Source organism: Neofelis nebulosa, chromosome 2 (genome assembly GCF_028018385.1).
Source record: "Neofelis nebulosa isolate mNeoNeb1 chromosome 2, mNeoNeb1.pri, whole genome shotgun sequence".
NCBI classification, from domain to species: Eukaryota; Metazoa; Chordata; class Mammalia; order Carnivora; family Felidae; genus Neofelis; species Neofelis nebulosa.
Genome location: NC_080783.1, coordinates 75,157,735 through 75,184,042, shown reverse-complemented (window position 1 = coordinate 75,184,042; position 26,308 = coordinate 75,157,735). Strand labels below are relative to the sequence as shown.

Genomic DNA, 26,308 nt, shown 5'->3' with positions numbered 1-26,308 from the left:
AATGAGATTCAAAATTATTTAAAACTTCCAGGGTGGCCCAGAAAATCCTCAATCAGATTTTAGGGAAAACCAATCAAGTCCTGAGATAAACTCCCATGAAAACAAAAAGATACTAGTGAACTGGCCCTTTCATGGGAATTGTTGCTATAACAGAAGATAGATTCTCTGTATAAGTTTCTACATTGATCAGTCATGACCCTTGAAGGAAACAAATGTCATATTCAAAGGAGGCAATTAAAAAGTGTTTAGTAAAGGAACCATTTACAGAGATATGGGCAGGGTTAGGGGAACTAAAAAGCGACAGGGAAGCACCTAGAAACTAGCAATAGTGCTAAGCCATTATCACCCTTAGTTCTGAATGGTCCAAGGCAGGATACAATATTCTCTCAAACCATTGAAAGCTATAATTATGGGACAGGAGCCACCAGAAGGAACCATTATCTCATGTAGAAGAATGCAGCCAATATTAAAACTACCTCCCAGATCGAGCATGAGGAGGAAAAAATTCACTGATCTTTCCTTTTTCCCACACCGTCATTCTCCCACCAATGCCTCCTATTGGTCAAACTCAACCAGAAGCTGAAAAGCAAAGCAGCTTGTGTATGAGATGCAGAGATTTTAGAATCTTAGGACATAGAACATGGCAGGGAAGAGAAGAGCGGATAATGGATCTGGAGTGGCAATGAGATAACACAGCCAGGGAGGAAAGGTGGTAATGTGTTCTCCGTGTGGAACAGAGACAGTGGAGGTACTTTTCAAACTGTCTACCTTTGACCTGCTTTCCCAAAGTTTCTGGTTTTGATGGGGGTAACAGCAACACTGAAGTCCCCCTGAAGCAAGTAAGTTCAATTCCAAGTGGCTCTACAATCAGGTGGGGAATCAAGCAGTGAAGAGGAACAAAGAGACACTATTCAGTCACAGGAGGAAATAAAAACACTTCGGCACCACTTAGAAGGTGGGAATTGGTTGATTGCATTCTCTAGATTTCATCTGTTACCCTCTGACCTTCAACATTAGAGTTGGCAGCAAAAAAGGAACAGCACATTCCAGGAAAACACTTTCTGATGGCCAGGGCAGAATGTTTCCTACTGCAAGGATGACATCTATACCTGTAAAATAAGAACAAATGTGACTGGTCCTGGGTGACAAGAAAGTGCTCTGAGACGTTTCTGAGTACATCAGGCGAGGGGTGGTCCATTCCAGAGAAGAGAGATCATGGAATTCATGCCTTCTGAATAGATGGGTTCTTAGGTAGTATTTGGAATCACTGTGATGGAGCTACTATTTACACTCTAAACTGTAAGTCATGTATCTTACATCAACTCTCTCTCTCTCTCTCTCTGTGTATATATATATATATATAATATATATATAATATATATATATTCTTTTGGTGATGGCAATGATGCATGAGTATAATGATAATTTAAAATTTTTGTTATCTCCCACACTTGGTTTAATTTTTAGATATATTTTCACATTAAAAACGAGGTTCCAAACATAAGGTCTATGGTTTTAATTCTTTCATCCAGAATCATAGTATCACTACAAAGATGTTTTAGAACACTGATGAGTTTAAACAAGGAGGAAAGTTTTCAGTGAAGAGTTAAATTTGAAGGTTGGTGGCCTATAGGCTAAGAAAGGGGCTGTTGCAGATAGATAAGATCACGCAAGGGTGACTGCAAGAAAAAAAATGAAGGAATGTTCAGCTTTAAAAAACAAAATAGAACAAAACCAGAGTACATTTCCTTTCTTTCGTCTTTATACAATAAATACTTATTTTCAGTGGAAATCTCATCAAGCCGTCAAGTCAGTTGATTTGAGCTGGGAATCTGAATTCTCAAAATAAAAGCTAATCCCAGCCATATTACCTGCCATGGAGATTTCGTGTTCAATAAAAAGAGCCTTGCTCTTTGGGTACCTCACATCTCTGTGAGGAGTTTGTTCCTAATCTTTATTTCCTCCATCCACCTCAAGCACAAAAGATCAGATGGCAAGCAGCATTTTGTATCTAACATCTAAGTAACTGGCATAGTATAATGTTTCACTTCTTCAGAGGATAAATATGCCAGGAAATCAAATCGTTCTAACATAGCCCCAGACTAGCAACACGTTTCCTAATTGTTGGCAAATGTGTGTGTGTGTTTATAACACCTCACATGGTTTCATTTAGAAAAACTGTATTGTGTGGGTTGTTGTTGTTGTTTTTTTTTTTTTTTTAACATACATATATAGGTGATCCTGGTAAATCACCACTTTACATAAGCATGTGTACTCTTCCTTCATTTTTATGCAAATCCTTTCCACAACCAGACAGGTGCATTGTCTGCTTTCTATTCATCATCAAGAAATCCAATAACTTGGCTGTGTACCTACATCTGGTTAGGGTTTGACCCAATATGTACTTGAATGTGGATTTCAAACACACGCAGGTGTTGAGCCTATCAGAGCTACTAGCAATTGGAATCTCATTCACCCCTGCAAAGGCAACCAGTGATTTAAAAAAAAAAAAAAGAAAAAAAAGATTATAATTTGGACTTCGATGCCTAGGTCTTTTGGTAGGGGGAAGGGGAGGGGAATTTGTTTATTTAATTACTGGAGCACCACTGAGAACTAGGTTCTCTAAAATTCTGTTATGCAGCAAAATGTAGCTTCATGTTACTTTTGAGAACTGACATATAAAATGAAAAAATTGAATTGAATTTCAAAATCAAAGGAAGACACACAGCCTATGTTTGGTAGTGTATTTTTCACAGTGTTTGCCTACAAAAGTGACCTTCTCAATGGAGCACAGAAGTCAGGAAAGAGCTGGACTCTGGAGACAAGACAACAAGCCGTCCATAACAAATGGTAACATTGCAGCTCTTCTCCTTCGCCAGCACCCCCTCCCCACCCCACCCCCACCCCCCAGTGTGCTTGAAGGAGGACACGGATGCCACTACATATAGGCAGCTATTAATCAAAGAGCCCCTTTTGGATACTCACATGTTGAGAAGATTAAGGCCTATTTTTAGTTTTCAGGGAACAGAACTGCTAACACATAAGGTCACAATCAGTTGCTCTATAGCAACGAAGATTTACATGCCCACAAGAGAGAGGAAGTAAAAAACAAGAAAGGCCAAGATAGCTTTGAAAACTGTCTGTTGTCTCATGGCCATGCAAACAGCTTAAAAGCCTGTGAGAATGGAGGGGGGAAAATGGACCGCCCATATATCAATGACCAATTTATAATCTTGTAAATGTGCCCTTAATTCCTAAGGCAAATTCTGTTGGCAGCGTAGGGATTTGGAAGGAAGAAAACCACTTTGTACCTACAGCAGACAGAAAAAGGGAATAAGGGGGGAAGGAAGTTCTAAAGGGAGTGTTGACAAGGCATGGACTCAAAAATGACTGAAAAAGATATAATGAGCTCATACTGGGCAGTAGAAAGGATGAGAGAAGAGGACACAACACAGGGGGAGAAGCAAACAGATTTAGCATATACCTTACACCAAGGAGAAAAAGGGAGGGAGGGAAGAGAAAATGTGGTTTGTCATTATAGAACATCCTTCTGGCAGGCTAGACAGAGTATGCTGCTTCTAGAATTGAGACAGAAGCCAGCTCCTTCCCCCTCTGTCTGAATGGCACATAGCTCACTCCTCCCTGAGGTCCAGGGAACATGTCAAGGCATCATGAACCTAGGTCAGTGAAGAGCTTCCTTGAATAGGGAGAGCTTTTTAAATGATAAAGTCCACTGAAACCTCTCAGGGTAAAGACGACATCTCAGACAATTATTATGAATTAGAGAATGGCAGACCTGGACTAAAGCATGGAATGGAACTGAGTGAATTTGGTTGATATTTAATTTGCTTCATTGAAGGCTTTAACTTGAGAACTGTAGGAATGCACTAATTTAAACCCAGGAAATCTGTCACAAGAGATAGAGATTAATATGATTCACTGGTGCCCACTATAAAGATTTCGAACCTATGAGCGCAATAAAGGAGGAAGAAGTTCAATCCAATGGCCAGGGGTGACTAATTCCACCCAAAAAGACACCAAGATCCCACAAGTCCAAAAGGCATTTGACTCACTCCGTTTCACTTCCGCCCATTATTACCATACCAAACCTGTTTCTTCACCAGGCATTTTTGTAAACCATCTTAAAAATCTCTAAATGTTCTTTTCAACGCTGGTGGCCTGAAAAGCATTAAAACACTTTCAGAGTTGTCTGAATGGAATCCAGAGGGGCTCTGACATGGGTAGAGTTGATTCTGTAGGTAGCATTCACAATCCTTTTAAATTATTGTATTTCTTGTTTTATGGATCATCACGATTTGATGTATCCACGACATTCAACAAACATTTATGAAAAACCTACTATTCTAATTATTTTCCCAGATGTTGGACTAAAAGAAACACAGAGATGAATAAGAAGAGATCTCTGTTCTTGAAGAGTTTGGAACAGGCAGAGTTAAAAAGTATCAGTTTTTAGTTTAATGGTTGGTAGTGTTTGAATTAAAAAAAAAAACTCTCAGCATTATTTCTTTTCCTGACTTATCCTAGGGGTGGACTAAATATTTAAGTGTATTATAAAAGATCATATTCTCTTTACTATTTTTTTCTTTCACCTGAGAATTCCCATCAGCATTGAAACTGGAAACACACTTTGTGGTTTCTCCAAATTTCACTGACTTCAGCATGTTAAAAAGAATACCCGAAAGGCAGATATGCTTTTCTTCTATGCTACTTCTCAATTCTTTCTTCCCCTCCTTCTGCTTAGGAAAAAAAAAAAAATCTTATAACTCTAAACTGGTCTCCTGCTTGGATTAATTTTCTTCACCAAAACAGTGACCATTGTCAAATGCCTCGCATCTCCATGGAAACTGTTTCCTTGGCCATAGACAAAGGTCTGCCTATAATACAATGCCAGGAGAGTGTCTGAGGTTGTAGACCCCTTGTTTAAAAAGCACAGTGCAAGGGTATAGTGTAGATTTTATATTATTTCTGCCTGTCTGCTGCAGCTGGTGGGCCTTCATTCCAAAATAATATTTTTTCAAATGAAGTAGCAGAAAACAGCTTTACATTTTTGTTATCCCTTCCAGCACAAAATAAAAAATGCCTGTGCTGCCACTACCTGATTCAATCAAGTGGAGTACATTCGATACCCACAGGCTACAAGTGCTGGAAAAGCTGACTTGTATTTTAATTAATAATGTGCTACACTTTTTCAACAGCCAGGCCTTTGGCAATCTGATTTGCTTTGTTCATTATTTGCTGTAAACAATTTTCAAACAACATGTAAGCAACTCTATTTCTGAATATCTCCTGCTAATTCATAACATTAACAAAAACGTAGAGGAGATTTTTTTTCTTACTTGTAAAAAAAAACCCTAATTAAACTTTAATCATAGCCAATAGAGACTTTGAGATAGGAATATTGGGGTTCATATGTTCAAAATATAAAATTAAATATTTTAATACAAAAATAGAACGAACATTACACACACACACACACATATATATACCTCTATACATACATATATATACCTTAACCTATAAATATATATATTTATACATACATATATACACATACATATATACATATATACACATATTCTGCCAGTTCACTAAAGTACATATAACCAGGATGAAGCATAGACATTAATTAAAAATCTGGTGACACAAAATGGAAAAAATTCCATAGTTGTTATTCAGTACGGTGCTATGGACTGAACCATGACTCTCCCAAATTTAGATGCTGGAGCACTAACCCCCATGTGACAGTATTTGAGATAGCAGCTTTATAGAAGTAATTAAAGTTAAACGAGGTCATAAAGGTTGGGCCTTGACCCAATACAATTCATATTCTTATAAGAGACACCAGAAAACTGTATCCATGCCATGTGACGGCACAGCAAGGAGGTGGCTGTCTGCAAGCCAGGAGGAGAGCTCTTAGCAGAAACTGACTCAGCCAGCATCTTAATCTTCAGTTACTCAGCCTTTAGACCTATGAGAAATAAATTTCTGTTGTCTAATCCATGAAACTTATGGTGTTTTGCTATGGCAGTCAAAGCTGACTAATACACGTGGAAAAGGAAATTGAAAGTGTTGAATAACTTGCGTTAGATTAAATAGAATATATATACCTCCTCACCAAATAGAAGTGATGGGCATTGGAGGGCACTTGCTGGAATGAGCACTGAGTGTTGTATATAAGCGATGAATCACGGGAATCTACCCCCAAAACCAAGAGCACACTGTATACACTGTATGTTAACCAACTTGGCAATCAGTTACATTAAAAATAAAGAAAAGAAAGGAAAAAAAAGGGAAATGAATGGTTAATCTTCATTTCCACAGGACCAGACCTTCTGAGAATAGCATTAAAGATTAAGAAAGAGGACTTGATTTAGACATGAAGAGTAACTTTAGATTAGGGACATATATGGAAAGAATAATTTCTTTCCTTTGTATGGAGCTTTACAGATAGCAAACCACCTTCCTACAGATTGGCCTTCCATCATCCCTATAAATGCAATAAGAATTAGTATGTCTATCTTTAAAACGAGGAAACTGATCAAGACTACACAGGTTATCACTGACGGCACAAGGAACAGGGGATGAAGGATATACCTGCGGAAAAAGGATTAGAATCTTTTTGGCCATGAGTGTAGTACATAATGAGAGGTATAAAAGGACCAGTTTCAAAGTCTACTTTCCAAATATGCATAGCTTAAAAGAAGAATTTGTTTTTAATTTTCTCCTCTTTTAACTTCACTTAATAGTATATTCCAAAATAAATGACCATTCCCATCACATTAACATTATCTACCAAAAAAAAACTTCCATAGGACAACAGTGACTATAACTATAGCTGAGGTGAACTTGGGTTGATATATTCAAACAAAAAACCATTAATACATTTATTAACCTGTGAATATTTCACCTAACAGATATTCAATAAACATCTATTTTGCTTCAGACATTATGTTTAGTGCTGAGTATATAATGGTGAAGAAAATAATTATGGCCCCTACCCTTAAGGAGCTGATACCCATTAATGCTGGTTCCAGTAAGCCAACATGTACTGAGAATCTATTAGGTAGCAACCACGAGATAGACAAGAAAATAAATACGCAAAAGTAAGATTTGACGATTGTAAGAAAAAAATGATGAATAAAAAGTTTTAATGCAGTGTAATTACCATCACGTAGAAGTATGGGCTAGATACCATGGGTCATGAAGTCAGAGACATTCAACTCTTCTCGTGAAGGGGAATCAGAAAATACTTCATTTGAATTTTGCAGAATGAAAGGAAGAGCACTAGGTGCAGATTGTGAGGAAAGGCCTTTCGTTCAGGTGTAATAGCTAGCGTAAATATATACAGGTCAAAATAAAGAGTAGGACCGGAGCAAAATCTTTCAGTTTCACATATTTTCATCTTTTTAGTAGATGGGTAAGGTGTAACCATGGATATATTCTGAGGGATAAAGAGCAATGAGGCTGAAGATATAAATGGAACCAAATCATAAAGAGCTTTAAATGCCCCCAAAAATAAATTTGCTTCGTTTTATAGGAAATCGGAAACCACCGTGGAGTTGTAAAGAGAGCGCTGAAATGATCAGACCTGTGTTTTTGGTAGATCTCTAACAAGAATGTGGAAAACAGGGTGGACAAATGTGAAACTGGAACCTAGGCGATATTTGGAATAGTCAAACTGGGGTTAATAAGGACCTCAACCAAGGCACTGACAGTGAAAATGAAACTTGTTTGCTGATACGGTTAATCACAAAGATCATCCAGCTTGCTTTCTTATTTTACGAACAAGACCTTCATAGCCAGAGAGAACAAATGACTTACCCAGTGGTACATAGAACCAAGGTTAGAGCTCGGATCCCCTCATTTCCATTCCACCCCACCGGCCTCAACGTGGGAAGGCCTCACTCTCATCTTTATCTTATTTCACATAATAATAAGCACCTGACTTTCCAGGTCATCCTTCTCTTGGTCTTTTCATAGACTTCCACTCAAGCCTGATGCATTGCTGATCACATAATTAATATACAACATAGGTGGAGACTGAAGGATGTCCATGCCACTGAAAGCTGCTCCTTATTTCGGAGGGCTTTCAGACTTAAAATAACTCATGAGCTATTAAGTGCAGGCACGAAAGCTGTACCATACCCAGCCAGTCACACAATGTCACATCAGTTGAGCCGGATCCAGAACAGAGTCTGAAGAGAAATGGTTTCTCAGGACATCGATAGCATAGAGTCACTGTTGTCCTAAGAGAAGCACTTGGTATAACTGGAACCTCTTTTAAGTCAACTAGTATATTTCATAGCAACTCACATCAGCCTTAGAAATCAACCCACTTTGAGTAATAGTCAAATATTCAAAGTTATTGCCTGGGGTTATAATCTACGTTCCTATGTGTGAGAATCCTCACAAATACCTTGGCAATTTAACTTTAGATCCTTCATTTAAATTTTATCTGATCCTCACAGAGCATAATAGTACTTCAACTCCCCACATTCGTATCACTAGAGTTAAAAACATTACTTCGTATGGAAAAGAGTTGTTACCATTGGGATTCCCAAACTGCCCCCTGGAGGTCCAGCTGCTCAACCCATCTGCTGAGTGTAAAGGCATCTCGCTCACTTCAACTAAGTGTGAGAATAGAATAGTATTTCCAAATTCTTGATAAACACAAATCTTTGGGATTTGGGAATGAAACTTCGGAACCCCTGCAAATTCTTGAGAATTCTCAAAATCATAAGTTATTACTATATTTTTCATAAGATTTTCTTTCTGTGATAGTAATGAGTGCCCATAATAACAAACATGAATCATTCATGGATTGGGTTACACTAAAAGTTTCAGAACTGTTCTGTTAAAAAAGGATATAATAATAAATGAGTGTTTTATTCTGATCTAAAACAGATGATGAGCTAAGTGATTTTCTTTATGTTTCTTAAGATACTTTCAACATTTTGCATACTTTTTACTTGCTATTATGAATATCAAAAATTGTTTAATACCTAAAAATTATGAAGTTTAGTATTATTTACAAAGAACTGTAACTGATAGAGTATATTCAAACACTGAAAATGCCAGTGAATGTTATTGGGTGGTATTTGAACACAGTAACATTCTAATCTCCTAGCAAGGTTAAAGGCACTGCACAGAATCAAATGTTGAAATTACCAATTTAGGAACTCATTTTACTCCCAAAACTTGTTTATTCTTGGGGCATCAATCACAGGACTTAACGTATACTATATGTATAAACTTCTATGGGGCGCCTGGGTAGCTCGATCGGTTAAGCATCCAACTTCGGCTCAGGTCATGATCTCACGGTCCGTGAGTTCGAGCCCCACGTCGGGCTCTGTGCTGCCAGCTCAGAGCCTGGAGCCTGTTTCAGATTCTGTGTCTCCCTCTCTCTCTGCCCCTCCCCTGTTCATGCTCTGTCTCCCTCTGTCTCAAAAATAAATAAACGTTAAAAAAAAATTAAAAAAAAAACTCCTAAATATTTATTTCATTTGTGAGATTGATGAACCAGTAGGTAAGACAGTATCACAAACATGTTTATAACCTGGCAGCCAGTCTGTAACTAGGGAAGCCTGACTCATTAGGATTGTGACCACTTCTGTCCTCCTTCTGTCCTCCTTGCTCTAGCCATCATTCCAGGAAACATTTTTCTTGGACTTCACATCTCAGCACTTCCTACCCTTGCTTTTTTTTTTTTTTAATTTTTTTTAATGTTTATTTATTTTTGAGACAGAGAGAGACAGAGCATGAACAGGGGAGGGGCAGAGAGAGAGGGAGACACAGAATCCGAAACAGGCTCCGGGCTCTGAGCTGTCAGCACAGGGCCCGGCGCGGGGCTCGAACTCACGGACCGTGAGATCATGACCTGAGCCGAAGTCGGACGCTTGACCAACTGAGCCACCCAGGCGCCCCAGTTCCTACCCCTGCTTTTGACTTGAAGCTGCTCCAGTAACATTTTTATGTTGATTGTTCAACTTTAAGTCCTGTGGAATTACAATACTTTTCCCCATTTTCCGGATTTCTAAACTGATCTTTCTCAGTATTTGGGATTCAGAAAAACATATGATTCTCCCAAGAAATACCAGGACAAATTTTTGCATGGTGACACTGAAGCCAATCATCTCTTGGCAACCTGAAGTCACAACAGACATCAGCCATCACAGTAACCAAACTCGGACTTTGAGAATGTGAATAGTGAATTGATGTCTGCAGGGTATTAACATGTTCAGAAGTCAGAGATTTACACTCAGACAACATACTTTTAATTTCAATGAAAAAAATACTTGCATTTCAACATTACATTAGCCAGATGACTAGAGGAGTGATTACTTTTTAAATTTCAGTCATTGCTCATTATTTATTTTGGAATGAGAAATCAACAGATATTCATGATACTTAGTTGCCCTGACGTCTGTAAGGATAAGATGAATTTCACAAGTTATTCACTAAGTTTATCTCATTATAACAGATACAAATTGTATTGCTCAGCTACTCAGAGAAATTTTCTAACCTTCTGTAATAGATGAAGTACATAGATAGAATAACTATTATAGGATTCCCATTGCTCCGAAGAAAAGAGTTTGGCTTTTCTTAAGTTTACAAAACCAGCGTAGGCTCTGTAATCTCAACAATACCATTCTGGTCATTGTTGAAATAATTCTTGTGTATTTTTCATGGATTTACCTGGTTGCTGAATACAAGAGATAGAGACCAAGGACATAGTACAAGCACCTGACACAGCACCGTGACGTCTGGTTCACAGTAGAAAAGGGAACATCTCCATCAGGATCTCTGCTCTCTGATTAATGAGGAGGCATTCATTACAACTCAGGAACAGACAGCACCTTCACATACTGGGAACTTAATTTATTAGTTTAAGGGGCAGAGGTTAAGGAACACAACAAGAAAGAGACAAAAAAAAAAAAAGGACAAGAAAACAACTGGAGCAAAACAGAGACATGGAGTTGTAAACATAATGGGCTTAACAGTAATAATAATGACTTCTAGAATTAAGCACATATTTTAAATAAGTATAAAACCCTTTAATGATTAGAGTCTAAATATTAATGATTCAGCAAGATGTGTTATTTTAAATGTACCCATGCCACCTCCATTTATATATATACGAAACTGACTGTATTCTGTTGAGAAAACCAAAGAATATGGGATCCACGACAAAAAAACAGAATTTTTTGGAAGCCTTTACTTCCTACTGCCTACATAGCTAGTGTCTCAGTAGCCAAGTATTATTAGATAGGATGAGTCACTTTCAAACATGACCATTCCTTGGGTCTGGATGGAAACCAGAGCTGTCTGAATGCCAGAGACCCAACATAAGGTTGACGATAGTACTGACTTCTGTTTGCATCACTTCTCTCCCCGGATGAAACAATTCTCCAAGAGAGCTGGGACCTTTGCCATATCGTCTTCCAAAAGTGTATACATCACCTCGGACAGTTCAAAGTGCAGTTATTCAAAATCTCTTAGTTTGAAACAAATAAATGTATTTCTTTGGAGGATTCCTGTATAAACTATCACATCAGCCACGGAGTTTATTATCACAGCCATAGCAATGTGATGTCATTTTAAAGTACCAGAGCTTTGCCAGACACTGGCTAACCCTTCCCAAATCGATTTCTTCTTCTTCCCCAGAACACAGCTAGACTGTTTTCCAAACTTTCTTACAGTTGGGTGTGGCCACTAAACTAAGCTCTAGTCAATGACTTGTGAGTGGAAGTGACTGACCTACAAAGCCTCCCACACAAGGTCCTTCATGCGTTTCCTCTTTCTGCCAGCTCGGGAAGGGGATCTCGGCTATGTCTGGGTGCCATACTTGAAGACGACGAAACCACAAGACAGAAGAAGTCCGGCTTCTTGAGTCACCACTTAGAGGAAAGGCATCCACCAGTCCAGAGCACCTGTTTTGGATTATAGGAGACCAAAATATCAATTTCTATTGCATGTGTGCCATTATGCATTTGTCACTGTTGTTAAAGGAGCTAGTGTCACCTTAACTATTACAAGAGTTATTGTGATGTAAAACCATGCTTTATCACCCCGTGTTCAGAGACTTCATATCATCTGTAAGGCCAGTGTGAATCTGCACTAAAACAGACATATCACTCATGCACCATCACATTACCGCTTTTAATAATTAATTTAGAAAATGAAATTAATGGTTGCTCACCACTGAATTTCCGGGATCCCCTCTGCCTTATCTCGCTAGTTAAGTGATAGGCCACGGGTTTATTTTTTTGATCTTTCATAGCGTGCGAGGAATAGTCAATGCTAGTTGATAGCAGTAGAAAGAAGGTCGTTAAAATCCTGAATATTATTTATTCTTTTGAGATTTATTATTTTACTCCGTATTCAGTATTTATACTTCCACAAAGGTGAAAAGAGCTCAAGGACATCAGAAGTTAATCCAGTCCAAAATCAATACAGTATGGATACGTATTTCCTCAGAATCAAACAAAAAAACTTGATTTAAAGGCAAATTATATAGAGATAGAGATAGAGATAGAGATAGAGATAGAGATGATAGAGACAGAGATATATAAGGTTTTTAAAGCATCATCAAATCACTTAAAAGGATAGCTAATATCTGAGGAAGATAACTAAGATTATTTTGTAATACTGAGGGAGCTCACACTTTACAAGAAAAATGTACAGTTCTAAAGTGATCATCCCAAACTGCCAAGCAGCAGAGTATAATTGACTAATCTTTATTATTTATTCTGTCATCTTCTTCCCTTTGGTAAGTGTTTTGTTTCAAAAGAAAGAGAAATGCTATGGAAACTGCTTTTCCCTTCTCCAAAGAGTATCTGTAAGTCACATATGTTATAATACATTTGCATTCTTAAACAAATAGAACCCAGGCAAACAAATTAAAAATGATTATTTATGCCCTCAGAAGCTGGGTTAGCCCGAAGTGCCAGCAAAAGGTCAACCATTGCCTCCAACTCTGCTGCGGATACCCTGACCGGGAAGAGCCATTGATAATGACCCCTGGGCTGTAGGGCTTGAAGACTTAATCATCTGACATGCAAGCAGCCCGGGGCGTTCGGAGCTGGCATTTTCCTTCGTGAGATGTACACAAACAATATGCATTTTAAACAATTCAAAGCCCCGGCGCCTAAAATAGACCTGGCACCGGGCCCCTCCGCAGGAGCGGCTTCTCACCATCTCAGCTCGCACGCAGAGGCACATGCCGGGGAACGTGGGGCTGGCTGCTGCAGCTGGAACAAGACGCGGCGCACCTACCGTTGGCATCTTCCCCACATTTGAAGGCACGCCTGTCATCTGTATCGTCGGAAACTTAATTGCAGGGCGCTGTAACTCCAGCCTCTTTGGAGAGGAGTTTTTACGCGTTGTGCCGAGAAGGAAGACTCTCTGCTCAGAAAATTTCACCCTTGTCTTCGGCGCGACACCTGAACTGAAGGCATTTGCACGCAATGGCGTGGTTGCTGTGTCCCCGTAAGTGGTATCGCTAGGTCTTCGTGAACGGAAGCGCGGAACATCGGGAGGGTCATTTCGACTACCCCTGAGATTCACCCAAGGCCTCCGGAGAGAGAGCTTTCTCCTGATAAAACCGAGGCAAAGAAAAAAGCCGTGCATCTAGAATCTGCGCTTTCTGATGCCGGACAGGAATATTTAGGAACGTTAGAAATGAATATCCGCGGGGGAAAGAATCCTCAGAGCTGATCAAAACGACTCTCAGCATGTCAGTTGGAAACCTATGTTTTAAAGAAGAAGAACCATTTCTCTTTCATATACAAGAAAAAACGAAAGCCATCAGGGGCTTCTTCTGTTTAAAATGCCAGTTTCGTCTCGCGACCAGAACTACCAAAACTCCTACCTACCACTTTCTAGACGGTCAGTGGGAAACCTCCCTCCTTTAGCTCACTCATCTCGTCAGCTGAGTTGCATGTGGCCTGTGATGTCATTCTTCCATCCATGAAATGAGGGCTTACATTCTGCACGCCATGCAGACACCTCAGAACTGGCCAACGAGCCCAGATGAAAGGCCATGAGTCAACTTCAGCTATAGGGCCATTTGGCAGGAAATCACTATTGGTAGTCGTTGGTCCCACCATTTATTCATTTAAGAAACATTTTCAGAGCTCGGGGCTATATTTGGTGGGAAGATGGCTCTAGGGAAAAAGAGCCAGCCAGATGTGTATGCAGATGGCCAAGGCAGGCAGTGCTGCACGTGCTATGGAAAGATTCACCCTGGGGTTACCCGTCACAGGTATTTGATGCTTTTTTTGCTATCGAATATTTTACAGAATTTATTTCATCCACTGAAGGGTTTAATCTTAATAAAAAGAGAGGGAGACCAAAATAAAACAAAACACACAAAAAAACTTCACACCATGAAATGTGATGTCTCTCTCCTATTTTTTCCATTGCTCAACACCAAGAAAACGAAACCTTTCTCTTACCATGTGTTGTGTTTTAATAAACTGTACATTAGTTTCATTCAACTGCTCCAGCCCCTGGCTATCCACTTTTCTGTATATTAGTTTTAAATACACATTGCTTGCAATAACGCTGTAGCAGGAGCTGTGCCTCAAGTGAAGAAATGGTTAGGATTGCTTTACATTTGCAGTCCCATTGAAAACATTTATTCAATCAAAGGGAAAAATAAATGTGGTCCCTCAGCTCTGTCAAGTATAAACTGTTATTGATCCCCTAAATGAAATTTGTTCATGCTGATCGATCAAACACATTATCTTTTTTTCCAGTCTATTACCAGCAATTGGAAACTCTCAAGCGTCAATAGTTGTTTGACCACATACAGCTGTAAATTTAGACGATTGCTTTCAAACCTGAATTATTTCTCCCCATCCATCTCTCCCAAAAAGTGATGTCGACATCGAGCTGATTTCTCTCTGAGCTGACGGTTAAAAAAATAATTGAATAACATGTTGACAATAATTGGTGTCTCTCCCGCTAAGCTACAAGGCAGGGAAGAGTGGAAGCTATAAAACACGCTTTAGTGACAGCAGACTCAAAGCCCTTTTCCCTTTTCCTGGTCTCCTTACACTGGGGGCCATCTCACCTTCCTTATACATTGTTAACCACATTTGACACAGAATCATTCATTATTGAACTTTCCTCCTTACACGTTCTGTTAGCATTGGTTGGCTTCTGACTTATTACACTACTCAAGTCTCATGCACCTTACATGACAAACTAATCCACTAGGAGCGCAACCTCTCCACAGAACACCCAATGTTCCTAACATAGGTGGACTTTAGAGGAGTTTAAAGTTCCACTGGATCTCGAAAAGCCAGTCTGACTTGATAAAGGCAATGGATTCCATTTATTCACCCATTTATTCATTCAGCAAGCCTGCTAGCCATTCATTCGATCATTCATTCATTCATTCATTCAAGTTCATAGTTCTGCCTTCTATTTTTTAGACACCACTATAAAATGGCCTATTACATCATAACACTTATTGCACTGCAAATCAAACTGAATTTCCTGCACACTTAGTGAAGTACAGTACAATAAGTCAATTACATGGATGTTGAGCCTGGCCCCGATACTAACACCATGTATTAAGTTCTGTAGTCATAACAAAACAAATCTGACAAATCCCAGATCAGATCTATATTGTCCCACCAAGTTATGAATCATTACAGATAACTAGAGGACCATAAGCATTTGTGTGAAATAAGCCAATGATTTCACCCCCACTTCAGCAAACAGTGAGACTGCCACTGTCTTTATACTATATCTCAATAATGATGTACTTACCTCTCACAGAAAAAAACCATTGCTAATGAAAATTCTATCCGTGAATGGATACATGGGTTGGGCTGGTTCAAGTTCTGTGAAGCCTTTTCTCCCCTATTTCACAATTTTACTATTTATCAGAGCAAATCTGCTTGTACCTTAGACAGTAAAATTAGATTCTCGCCACTAGTTTCCAATCGTCAACTCTCTAGAATTCAAGTTACATCTTCAAAAAGAACTTAATTTAGAATAGATTATATATATATTTTTACAGTAACTTTCACCTCTTAATTGCCATCATTAGGGACCTACGTTCTACCGCTGTCAATACTATATATGTTTGTCTTCCGTCTTGCTGATAGGTAATAATTTTCCAAGTAAGCTTAGGGGAGCAGTGATTCTTTATTAAAACTAATAAAAGAGGAAATCACAGGTTTTTAAAAATTAGTCTGGAAATTATTACTGACAAGTCTGTCTTGAATTTCTAAGCAGAAAAGAAACAGTGGGGAGTTAACATGACTTGTCACCACAGCAAGCTACTGACTTTTCTGCCTTACACTTCCGCTTGTGCCTTGTACAAGTAAGTTTTAGCAGGTGCCATTCTACTATTGTCTGAAGCTCCATTTTTCTTATGAGTGATAAAGGTAGGAGAAAACATAAAATGCATTGACTTATAAAACCATATTTCAATGATGGTTACTAATTATCAATCTTACTACTCCTGACACAAATATGATAAGAAGTAAGTAATAGATACCAGGAAAGAAATCACTCTATAGGAAAAAGCATTATGGAATGATAAAGACCAGTAAAAGAATATTTGTATTTCATTAGAAGCTCACAGTAAGACTAGAAATAACTACAAGTATTAGAGAACCATATTCTTCTTTCATCAACTCAATTCACCTTTGGATTTTTGTTCTGTCTTCCATGTGGGGAAATCTCAACTGGTAGACAAAATGTAGTTGCTGGAGAGAGGTTTTTAAGAAAAAAAAAAAAAAGGCAATGTTTCTGACCTGTTCACCACCTGTCAGAATTCCAAAGTCATTGTTCCTTCTACTTTCTAGGGAATTCACACAAAAATGAACTTCATCTTAGCTCTATTAAATCAATTATCAATCAAGAAATATTTTCGGAATGAATTCCCACAACATAATGAGTGATATGAAGCTTTATGATTTCTGCTAACTAGGATAGAAGCATTTGATATGACATACACTTTACCTTCAGAAATGGCGCTATTCATAATACAATGGGAATAGGGCACTTTAAAATTAATGTTGACAAATAGTACTGAGGGTTTCTATAATGTTAAAAAAATACACATTTCAGAAAGTCAAACATAATTCTCATTTTCTCCTTATAGGAGAATCCATGCAATTGAAAGTCCAAATTAGTTGGAAGTGATTTTCATGCTGTATTACTGGATGTGGGGAAAAAAATTTCTTGATTCCTCAATCTATTCAATCTTCTCCCTATGTACTTAGTATAACCATTTAATTCTGGTGTATGGTTATATAGATGGGAATCCTGAAAACAATGACCAAAAACAAGACAAATATTCATAACGGCAACACTGAAAGCATATGTATAGTTCATTCTAATATAAGGAAATTCATATTCTTAGGATGTTCATAGTCACAAAAACCTTAGTTTGAGCAATGAACTATTTTAACGTGAACCATAACTATACGGAGCTCAACTAGTAATAATTCGCCATCTAACCAAATATAGAAAGCTGCAGTTCAGCTCTGATTTGTTGTCTCTAAATGGTTTTTGAGGGATAAAAAGGAATGTGAGTATATGTTATGTGAATATCTAAGTCAGACTGCCTTTGCATGGTAGCGTAGGGTGTAGGATTGGTCTTCCATTTATGCAGAAGCGTCGGTCTTGTTGAAGTAATAGCAATGTTTCCTTTAAAGTTAGGGGAAAAGGCTGTACAGACAAATATTAGAATTAAAATTACTTTCAATCATTGTGTATCTAAACCAACATCAGATTATCCACTTTGGATCCATCATATTTTTTAATGTCTTTTAATTTTATTATTATTATTTTGAGAGAGAAAGAGTGCGGGAGAGGGGCATAAGAAGAAAGAAAGAGAGAGAGAGAGAGAGAGAGAGAGAGAGAGAGAGAGAGAGAGAGAGAAAGACTCCTCAGCAGGCTCCACCCTCAGTGCACAGCCAGACCTGGGGCTCAATCCCACAGCCCTAGGATCCTGACCTGAGTCAAAATCAAGCACCAGATGCTTAACCGACTGAGCCACCCAGGTGCCTTGGATTTGCCATGTTTCTTAATTGCTCAACAATAATCATAAATAATGCTTATTGAGGCACTATTTTAAGTGTTTGAAATGTATTCATTATTGCCATCTTCACAATAATCCTATACGGCATAATAACTTGTGTTGAGTCATAGGGTTCCTTAGTGGTAAAGCCAAGAATTGAGTTCAGAAAGGCTTGTTTTCAGAAGCCACTTCCTCTACCTTATTTTGCTTGTCATATAAAACAACATTAAGAAATGCTAGCTGTCAGATCTCTTTGCTTTTCAAAAGATGAGCTAGAAAACTATCTTTAACAAGTAAAAGGAAAACTGAACTTCTGATTTTGTTACTCTGAGAAGACTAATTACCTCCTTAAACAATTGTACTTATCCTTCTAAGAACATGGCAAATTTATCCTTCTCTCACATTTGGATCATCTAAATTTACTCTGACAGTCAACTCAATGATACAAATTTGGTGATCCTTAGGGCCAAATGGGCCATCCAGGGATCCTGATATCTACTTCTTGGTCAGAGAATGCCTTCTAACACTGTCCAACAGGCTGAGCAATAGCTCCAAGACTCTGAGTAGCTTGAGAACATGGATAGTATCATGCTCATTTATGCCTCTGCAGGGATGAGTCCAGTGCTTGGGTCAATGTTTGGATGCCATGTGGTAGATACTGCAGTGTTTTGGAGGTTAATCTTGAGGATTCGATGTAATAATAATTACATTAAGCTAGGGGCCTTCAAATACCCAAATTCTGTAAGATTCTTCACAAAGAACAACAATAGCCAAATCAGAACAAAATATTACTATACTTAGGCCCTGGCAAGCCCTTAATAATTCTTCACGTGGGAGCTATTGATTATTACTAAAATGTAAAATATGACTTTGACTTAGAGGCCAAACAAACGAACAGGAAAAAATCTTCTGCTTCCTCTTCCTATATACACACATAATTGGGGCTCCTTCCCACTTGATCTCTCCTCTCTAGAATTTTCCCCTCACTTCCCAACAACTGTGGTTGCCCCTAATTCTATCCTGTGGCTCTTTTGGCAGGAACACTGGTTTTGTTGTTGTTGTTTCTTTGTTTGTTTGTTTTTTTATTGGAGTTTTGGCTGTTCCAAATAGCGCCAACTTTAGCCTGCTCCTCAGCTCGAAGTGTGTAAAAAAGAAAAATTTACCCCACACTACCCTCAGTCTAATTGTCTACCCTGCTTCAGAATCTGCCTGTTTTTGTTCATTTTCAAATCTCTATAGGTCACTGTATGTGTGCGTGTGTGTGTGTGTGTGTATTTCAAAGTTTATAACTGCCACCTATAGGTACATTAGTTTCAGTAGGAGCTTATTCAACCATACCAGGATTGGAAGTCCTAAATTAAATGAAAATAAGTAAATAATAAATAAATAGCAAATAATGCCTCCTAGATATTCTCTACATACACAAACGATAACCAACCCCACCAGGAAATGCATAGTTGTTGAATCAAAGGCATAAGCAGCAATTCCTAATGGGGCTCAAATGAAAAGAAACTAATTTTAGTGGTTTGATGAACAAGCTCTATCTAATCTCTTAATTCTCTAAAGTAGACCAGTCACCTGGAAATTTCCTGACAAGACGTGCATTGCTATTTACCATTATCTACCCATATCTATCATAATGCCAGCTACATAATTGCTATTTAATAAATATCTGTTGTATAAGTGAGGAAAATGACTACTAATAAATATTATAAAAGAATTGAACAAGGTAATAAAGAAAATCAGAGGCATAACTCATTATTATATCTCAACTGAGTGTACATAAATAAATCATACATACAATAAAGTTCATACTTCATTCTGGATCTCAAGAAAAGAAAAAGAAAATTTACCAACCCAGTCAAGGAAAGTTGAAAACTTCTGCAGACGGCTACAGAATAAGTCTGGTAAAAATAAGGTGAAGAGAGGAGTAGGATTTCTTAAAGAAGTTGAATTAAAAAGAAAGAGACCTATCCCTCCTGAGAAAAGGAAAAAAGAAATTAATTGGCTGATAACTTGGCGATATCTAACTTGGTATAAAATAAAGAAAAGGGCAGCAGAAACCTGCAGAGCTCTCTTCTTGACCCTAGGCATTTTTAATTTCCTAGAGAGTGCTTCCCACTCCCACACTGTTGTTTTGGATAATAAAAGGCCTTATGTGGTGAATGTGAGTCATACCCATTTAGAGGAAGTAAAGTTTCAGGCAGTAATCAAGGCTTCAGTGGGCCCAGCAAGCTTCTCAGGCCACATGTGCAAGGATTTGGAGAAAAGTTATCTGAGTCCAGTCCAGAATAAAAGCACTAGCTTCTGTGGCTTTTTAAGTCATGTCAAAGCAACAAAGTAGCTGAAGTCTCCATCTGTGTCTTGGGTTATAAACCTAAAGTCAGTCACCAGAATGGGAGAGGAATGTTTCTGCCGTAGCAATTAGGACCCAGTGGCCTTTGAGCCCTGACTGGTTTGCAGGGTTGAAAGAAAGTTGCAATCCCCACAAGCAAATTTTGAAACCCTTGGCACAATGACTAAAACAGAAAGCTTAGCTGAAACACCCCAAAGAGAAACCATGGTCCTCCCACACCAGGTCAAGAAACAAATCCCAAACCTGATAGAGTGAAGATGTTAGCATGCACAGATGAAAACAGAGACAGAGATACTGTCTATCTTCCCCGAAAGATAATCGGATGATTACTGCAGTGAGTCTTTGGGCAGCTCATTTCCTTTTGCCACAGACAAGATTTTTCTCTGAAAATGAGGACACCCAAGAAGGTGACCTATTAAATCACTTCAAGCTATGAAAAATTCATATGCTAAAAAATGATGGGGAAGCAAAAGACACAAGTGGAATATTGTATTCCCACTCCTCTGTAGGATGGGGCAACATATATTAAACACTGATTTTCAAGACATTTGATATCAGACAATGAGGAAGGCGATATTCATAAGATGGAAAGGAATAAAGTAAGGCCTGCTATTTTTCCAGCTCATAGCTTGGAGAGAGTTTGAGAGGTAATTCGAGAGCTCTAGAGATCTTCAGAGGATTAAAGCATTTGGCAAAGTATTGTCATACACGTGAGGAAAATTACCCAATAGTAAGGAAGGAATAACTAGAAGAAAGAGTACTCACACCAGGCCAGAAAAATTGCCTGTTCAAACCAGCCTCATATTAGAAAGTCTCATAATCCATGGGGCATTTAGTACTCAGACGAATCTCATTTCAATAGTGGGGTAAAATTAACCATAGATTAATACTGCTTTAGCCATGCCAAACATATCTTAAAAAGCAAGCTCTAAAAACGTCAATTTCTAAGTAATTAACTGGGTCCCTGAACAAAGTTCAAGAATATTTATAGCAACATAAACATACCTAGCACAAGAAAAGGTAAAATTCACAATCTCAGGCATCCAATGAAATGTTATCAAGCATGCAGAGAAGCAGGAAATATGACCTATAATGAGAAAAATCTACCAGAATAGACCCATAATTGATACATGTGTTAGAACTGGTAGAAAAAGACAGGAAAATAGCTATTATTGCCATGTCTCCTACATTTAGAAAATGTAGAGAAAATTTTGAATGTGTATTTAACTTATTTAAAGTTCTATGAAAAGAATACAAGTTAAATTTTAGAGATGAAAGGCAGATTAGACATTTTGAAAGAGAAGACTTGTGAATTTGAAGATATATCAATAAAAACTATCCAAAATAAAATGCACAGAAAAAAAAAAAACAACATAAAAAGGTAAATAGAGTGTCAGTCGGCAGTAAGCTGCCTGTCAACTTTTAGAGGTCAAATATGTCATTGGAGACTCCACAAAAAAGAGGGGGTGTGGGCATGACCGAAAAACAAAGAGCAATCGCTGAATTTTTTCTAAATTTAATAAAAACTGTAAACCTTAGGGGGCGCCTGGGTGGCTCAGTCAGTTACGTGTCCAACTTCAGCTAAGGTCATGATCTCATGGTTCACATATTTGAGCCCTACGTCAGAGCCCGGAGCCTGCTTCAGATTCTGTATCTCTCTGCCCCTCCTCTGCTCATTCTCTCTCTCTCTCTCCCTCCCTCCCCCCCTCAAAAAAAAATAAATAAATAAAACAAAATAAAACATTAAAAAAATAAAAAAAACCCATAAAACATAGATTCAAAAAGTTCAACAAACCTATGCTTCAGAAACATGAAGAAAATTACACAAAGCACATTGTAAGCATAGTGCTAATGACCAGGGATGAAGAGAAAACCATAAAAGCAGTCAGAGAGAAAAGAAATGTTGCATACAAAAGAACAAGACGGTTCTTGTTAGAAACTTTACAAGTGGGAAAACAGAGGAACAATACGGATATAGTACTCGAATTCTATATTCAGTGAAACATCTTGCAAAACGACAGGCAAAGGCTCTCCCAGACATATAAAAGTTGCAATAATTTATCACCAGCAAATCTGCTGTGTGGAGAATGCTAAAGGAAACCCGTCAGTTAGAAGGGAAAAAAAATGTCAGTTGAAAATACGGATCTACATGAAAAAATAAAGTTTACAAAAAATGGTAATTCCATGGAAAAATAAGAATTTTTTTTATTATTTAAATATTTAAAAAAGGTAATTCAATATTTATACAAAAATAATGTAATATGAAATTTGTAACATATTTAGAAGTAAGATATATAGCAATAAAATTACAAATATCAAGAGTGAAGAAATGAAAGTATGAAGTTTTAGGTTTCTTATCATATACATACTGTTTAACATCTCACAAAGACTGTGATAAGTTAAGGCTGTGTACTATAAAACCCTGAAGCAATCACTAAAATGACAAAACAAGGGTTGTCACTGAAGAGATAAAGAGATAAAATAGAATTATAAAGAGTACTTAATTAGGGGCAACTGAGTGGCTCAGTTGAGCATAGGACTTTAGCTCCCGTCATGATCTTACAGTTTGTGAGTTCGAGCCCCACATCGGGCTTGAAGCTGTCAGCCTGTCAGCACAGAGCCTACTTCGGATCCTCTGTCTCCTTCTCTCTCCATCCTCACCTGTGCTCTCTCAAATATTAAAAATAATAATAATAATAATTACTCAATTGACCCAAAAAATGTTTTAAAGAAAGGAAAATGAGAGCAAAGAATAAACATGACAAATAGAAAGGAGTACCAAGATGGTAAATCCAAACCTAACCCTATAAGTAAACACATTGTAACAAACGATCTAAACATGCGGTTAAAAGACAAAGCTTGTCAGATTCAACCAGAAAGCAAGATTCAACTCTATGTCACCTTCAAGAAATTCACTGAAATATAAAGATAAAAACCTGTTAAAATTTAAAGATTAGGTAAAGATAGAGCGACAATTGTCAAATAAAACTGGAATGGCTATATAACATCAGATAAAGTGAATTTCATAGGAAAGAATATTACCAGGATTTTTTTTTAAAAGTCATTTCCTAATAATAAATGTATGAATTCATCAAGAGAGCATAACAACACTTTAGTGCATAACAATAGAGCTTCAAAATACACGAAGTAAAATAGAAGTATAAGAAACAGACATAACCAAAATTGTGGTCAAATATTGCAATATCCCTCTGTCAATAATTTATACAACAATTAAACAGAAAGTGAGTAAAAAGATAGAAGATGTAAAAAATGCTGATCAGTAAATTTGCCTTAATTGATATTTTTAGAACTCTCCAAGCAACACTACAAGATTGTTGATTTTTTTTCAAGTGCACATAGAATATTAACCAAGATTGACCATATTCTAGACTATAACAAAGCTATCAATACATTTGAAAATATTCAGGTACCACAAAGTATGTTTTCTGACCACAACAAAACCAAACTCAAAATTAACAACAGAAATATTTTTGGAAAATCCCAAGGAATTTGGAATATAAACAATACACTTCTAAAATTGCATGGGTTAAAGGAAAATTTTAAAGAGAATTTAGAAAGCATTTTGAACTGAATGAACATAAAAACATAGCATAGCAAAATTTTCAGTATTCCACTGAGCAGTATTTAGAGGAAATTTTATAGAACTAATGGTCTATTATAGAAAAAACATAAAATGTCAAATCAGTGGCCTCAGGATCAACGTTAAGGTATTCAAACAAGAAGACTGCATTAAAGCCAAAGTAAGCAGTAATAATAAATATCAGAGCAAAAAAAAAAAAAAAAAAAAAAACAAAAAAACAAAAAAAAAAAACTAGAAAACTGAAAACAATAAATCAAACCAATGAAACAAAATGATTCTTTTGAGATCAACATAATTGATCAAATTCTTGGAAAGACACAAATGACCTAAGGTAACTCAAGAAAACATCCAGATGGTGACATAGGTCATTCCTGACTTTGATTCCTCTCAGAAGAAGACTAATTAACAACTCTCTATACACAGGACACCAACTGTGGAAATCACAGAACCCACAGAGGGTGCTGAAGCACCCGCCCCAAAAAACAAGAGCTGAGAAGGACCGCATTATAAAAAGGTAAGAGGAGCAGTTTCCCTGTGACCGCATTATCCCTCCCCCAGGCTGGCAAAGCACCACACAGAGAGGGCCCTCCTGGGGTTATAGTTCTTCCAGTGGGAAATGAGACCCCAGAGTGGATATTCAGCTCTGCCAGCATTATGGCTTCCTTCCTGGGAGGCTCACTCCTGTCTCACCTCTCGGGGATCACTGGAGAAATCTATAGAGCTTGACCGCTAGGGATCAGATAGAAATGGAGAAGGGGGGATGGGGTTTACAACAACCAGCACTCAGATTTTGGTGGATCACATTCCTGCTCGCAGTGGCACCTGACCAGACATCCCAGTCATCAGTCTACCTATCTATAGAGCTGGGCCAGTGGCCCTGTCAGGCCAGGGAGCTGGGTTGGCAGTTCTACCTGATTGGGTCCCCAGCCATTGGGTCATACTGGATGAGGAGCTCACTGTATAGCCCCATCCCAAAAGGAGAGCAAATTCCCAGTCCTGCCTATCTGCTCAGCATGGTCACCAGTCCTGCCCCTCTCAGGTCATAATCTCATGGTTTGTGGGTTTAAGCCCTGCCTCAGGCTCTGCTTTGACAGTGTGGAGCCTGCCTAGGTTTCTATCTCTCTTCTCTCTACCCCTCTCCTGCTTGCATGCTCTCTCTCTCTCTCTCTCTCTCTCTCTCTCTCAGATAAATAAACATTAAAAAAAAAAAACATTTAAAAAAAAGGGCTAAAAAATAAAATCCTGACAATCCTAAGTGCTGATGAGCAACTAGATCTCACATACAATGTTAAATGCAAAATGGGACGGTCATTCTGGAAAAAGCGTTTGGTAGTTTCTTTATGTTTATTTTAAACATGAGTTTACTATAAAACCAATGAGGCCTGTTTGTAGGTATTTTTCCTAGAAACATGAAAACTTATGTTCCCACAAAATTCTGTACATAAAAGGATTCATAATGACCCCAAACTAGAAACAATTCAAATGTCCTTGAACATGTAATAAACTGTGGTGTATTGATGCAATGTAATACTATCCTGCAACAAAAAGAAACAAACTACTGACTTAACAGCTGGATATTTTTTTTTAATTTGTGTGTGTGTGTGTGTGTGTGTGTGTGTGAGAGAGAGAGAGAGAGAGACAGAGACAGAGACAGAGAGAGAGGGAGGGACACAGAGAGAGGGAGACCCAGAATCTGAAGCAGGCTCCAGTCTCTGAGCTGTCAGCACAGAGCCCAATGTGGACCACAGGATCATGACCTTACCCAAAGTTGGAAACTCAACAGACTGAGCCACCCGGGTGCCCCTAACAACTGGATACATCCTAAAGGCATTATGCTGAGTGGGAGAAGCCAGCCTCAAAATGTGGCACTGCATAGTACAATTTCTATGACAATTCTGAGAAGACCAAAGGGTAAAATAACAGAACCAAGGTTGGGATAGGGCAGGGTATTGACTGCAAAGGGGAAGCTGGGGGGTAGTTTTCGCAGTGATGGAAACATTTTGTATCCTAATTGCGGTAGTGGTTACATGAAATCATCCATGTGACAGCATTCATAGAACTTTGCACCAAGAAGTCAATTTTCTTGCATATTAATTTAAAAAAATAGAATAACAGATTTGAAAACAGAAAATAAACTTTGGTATGAAGAAAACAATTCAATAAAAATGGGCAAAAGATATGAACAGATATATGGTTGGCAAACAGGCCCACGGAAAAAAATAGTCAATATCATTAGTCTTTAGGGAGTTGTAAATTAAAATCACAAGGCTATAGCACCCCATGC

At 38.0% G+C, this 26,308-nt stretch overlaps 1 long non-coding RNA gene across 1 annotated transcript; it reads right to left on the bottom strand.

Annotated features, from left to right (window-relative positions):
• Positions 1 to 948: 948 nt before the first annotated feature.
• On the bottom strand, positions 949 to 4,794 carry LOC131493019 (uncharacterized). Its single transcript, XR_009252399.1, has 2 exons — positions 4,611 to 4,794; positions 949 to 1,109 (listed from the first exon to the last, which is right to left on the bottom strand). It is a non-coding gene; the product is annotated as an uncharacterized LOC131493019 (long non-coding RNA).
• Positions 4,795 to 26,308: the final 21,514 nt, after the last annotated feature.